The sequence below is a fragment of the Heterocephalus glaber genome, unplaced genomic scaffold (genome assembly GCF_053883595.1).
Source record: "Heterocephalus glaber isolate CG9 unplaced genomic scaffold, H.glaber_assembly_v1.0 deba00000122, whole genome shotgun sequence".
In the NCBI taxonomy this organism is placed as follows: domain Eukaryota; kingdom Metazoa; phylum Chordata; class Mammalia; order Rodentia; family Bathyergidae; genus Heterocephalus; species Heterocephalus glaber.
The window spans coordinates 47,754,247-47,757,766 of record NW_028258138.1 but is presented as its reverse complement, the minus strand read 5'-3'; the positions used below and the strand labels follow the sequence as shown (position 1 = coordinate 47,757,766).

Genomic DNA, 3,520 nt, shown 5'->3' with positions numbered 1-3,520 from the left:
TTATAATCCCCTGTGCCTCTGTAGTGTGGAACCAGGTAGCAGAAGAGGTGGGGGGCCAGAGGCAGGGGGGTGGGGGGGAGTGTGACTGGGCCTTGCAGGCACCCACCCAGCTAAGCAGAGTCCCAGAAGGGGCCAGGGCTCCAAGCCATGCCTGGGACCTCACTATGGCATGTGTGGGGTCCAGGATGGAGTTGGGGGGTGGGGGCCTTTCATGCTGCTTGGCTCCCCCGCTTGCACTGGGTGGTCCCACTGAGCAGAGCGCCAGATGGAGGCGGGGCTCCAAGCTGCACCTGGGACCTCACTGTGGCATGGGCAGGGCCCAGGACAGGCTATAATTTTATTTAAAAATACTTTATTCCTAAAAAAATATAACAATTATCTCTGCTGTTGGAAAAAGGGCTCTGTGTACTTGCTTGATGAAGTTTACCACAAACCTTCAATTTGTAAAAGTGCAGTATCTGAGAAGTACAATAAAATGAGATTATGTGTGAAAATTAAATTCATTTTTGTTTGCTGCTACTACTGCTTATATTAATAATGTTATTGTTTTAATAAATGTAATAAAAGTTTGTGGCAGATATTGCCATTGTGCACTGAAAATTAGCTCCCTTCTCCTTCAGATTACCTGGAAGAATTCCCATCAATGTGAACACGTGAGCAGAAGTGATTTGTGACTTTTGCTTATGAAACCATTCAATTGATAGGGCTCAATTTCCACCGTATTTTTTACTTGCTTCAGCAATTATGGATACCTTGGCTTTAAAAATCTTGAAAAATGAATTATTTTTAGTGACTGACATTGTATATCAGTCTATTAAACACATTCAGAATTTCTACAAAGGAAAAAATAAAAACTGTTTAACATGACATTAATCAATTTATTGTACTCAAATATTTTCCTTATCTAACTTTTTTATTCCTTGAGACCCTCTTTTGCAATCACTGCTGCAGGCCTTAGATATTGGTAATTAATTTAGCAGAGATTATTTAGCAGGCAAATGAATAAAAAGACAGGTGGTTGCAAAATAAGTTGGAAACTGGAGTTCTAGCCATTGAATGTTTCCCTGGGAAATGGCATGCATTATTTCTGTACATATGCTTAACTTTGAGGGAATCCTTCCAGTACCCTGATATGTAAGAGAATTAGATATCAGTGTCTGTAACAAATTTCTGCCAAATTTTATTTTTTAAAAGGGGAGGGGGAGATTTTGTGATGCTAATAGTCTAAATGATATTGTTTGAAAATGGAAAAATCGTTCAAATTGAAATTAAATCCCAGAATGCAGTCAGAAGAAGATGGAAACCACATAAGTAATTTGAGCAGGGAAAATTTAATGTAGTGAATGAATTAATAAAAGGTGCTTAACTACTAAAAGAGATGAAGATGGCTCTAAAGTATCCAAGAAGAACAAAGGAAAAGCTACTACTTCTAGAGCAAAAGGAAAGCACCCAATGAGCTAAGTAACAAATTAGAGAATTGTCCTCCCCAAACAGTATATATGTTAGACCTTGTTGAAGACAGTATACATGTGGCCTGCTGGCCAAGGCAGAATTTTGCTGAGAAAGGCAGAAGTTTGTTGGGGTGGCAGCAGACCAGAGCTTCTCTACAGGAAATTGTCTTCTGGGGGACAGAAAAATTCTCTGCAGAGTGAATGTCACTGAGCCTCCCAAATACCACAGTCACCTATATTATGAAAGGAAAATATACAGCACACCAGAACCAGAAAGAGATGGCCCTTTCTCTGTTATGTCTTGTGGCATCCCTCCAGCTCCCTCTATCAATAAAGCTGAACACTGAGCCAACCAGAAAAAGAGAAATTCTATGGACTCCAGCTATAAAACCACAAAGCTAGGCAAAAAGGGGATTGGCAGAGACCTGGGCAGTGGCAGCGATGGACCGCTTCAAATGGACCAGCGACCTCCTGGAGATCCATGAAACCCTGGTGATCCAGCTGTGCAGGGTGTGCATGTGCAATGGCAAGGAGAAGATAAAACTTGATTCTGGGACTCTCCTCCTTAGTTCACACAAACTGATTTTGAAAGATTAGAAAAATCATGTGTGCTGCATGGCCATTCCTTTGTACCAAATTGTGTTCAGTAAGAAGCAGGCAGCTGGAATTGGGAAGAGTGCCAAAATAGTGGTTCATCTGTACCTGGTTCCTCCTAAGAAAGAACCTGGCCCATTCCAGAGTAAGAAAAACTCATATCAAAGTCTCCTTCAAAGAACATGGCCAGATTGAGTTTTATAGGCATTTGTCAGAGGAAATGACACAGAGAAGATGGGAGAATATGCCAGTTTCCCAGTCATTACAAACAAATAGAAGACCTCAGCCAGAAAGAGTAAGGGCTGTTGGAATTGTAGGTATTGAAAGGAAACTGGAGGAAAAAAGAAAAGAAACTGACAAAAACATTTCTGAAGCTTTTGAAGATATCAGCAAGTTCATGATCAAGGCTAAAGAAATGGTGGAATTATCAAAATCAATTGTTAATAAAATTAAAGAAAAGCAAGGTGACATTACAAAAGATGAGACCATCAGGTTTAAGTCCTACTTGCTGAACATGGTAATAGCATACCAGGAAAACCAACAGCTCATGCACACAGTACCACATGCAGCTGGCCAAACAGATGGCTGAAATATTGCAGGCACCTTAAGAGGAGCAAGGGAGAATGTCACTCACAGAGGTATACTGTTTAGTAAACTGAGCTCTAGGAATGGAATTGCTCTCACCAGAAGATTTAGTAAACATGTGCAAGATGCTAGAAGTACTGAAATTACCTCTCAGCCTCTGGGTGTTTGAGAATGTAATCATGGTAACTGAGCTTCAGTCCCACAAGGAAGAGGAAATGGTGGCCTCAGTCAGGCCTGGAGACAGTTTCAGAAAAGGGATCCCTAACATCAGAAGAGACTGCTAAGCTTGTGGGAATGTCTGTTCTCCTGGCCAAGGAAAGGTTGCTGCTTGCAGAAAAGATGAGCCATCTTTGCTGAGATGACTGAGTAGAAGGCTTATGATTTTACCCAAATTTATTTATGACACAGAGCTAAAGGTTTTGCATTTTAAATACTTTGTGTTCATACACTTCACAGTATAATATAAAACTTTTAAAGTAACTCCCTACATATTATGCTCGTGAAAGCTTATTTGGGATGTGTAAAGAAAATATAGAAAAATGAATGTTAGTATGAATTTAAAGTCATTCTATATCTGTGCAGAACCTTCAGAGTTTAACTTGAAACATGGTGGATTTTAACTTCATTGCCTTATCTAACCATTTTGTAGAGAATTTAAATTCTTGGGGGAAGAAAAAGAGAAGCAGCTGCATGTTTGAACAAGTTAGATTACTGCTTTGATGTTCACTGAATTAAAAATGTTTTTCTCTGTGTCTGATATGCCCATTTGGGGCAGAGGGTACATGAAGGAGGTGGTTGCTACAGGGTAGTTTAAGAGCCCAACAATACTGGAACAAAATGTCAAACTACAAAATGTTGTACAAGGGTCAACTAAGGGTTCTTCAAGGCAG

The 3,520-nt window shown here is 40.2% G+C and overlaps 1 pseudogene; it reads left to right on the top strand.

Moving 5' to 3' along the window:
• The first annotated feature begins 1,892 nt into the window (after nucleotides 1-1,892).
• Nucleotides 1,893-3,044, top strand: LOC101708478 (vacuolar protein-sorting-associated protein 36 pseudogene; annotated as a pseudogene).
• Nucleotides 3,045-3,520: the final 476 nt, after the last annotated feature.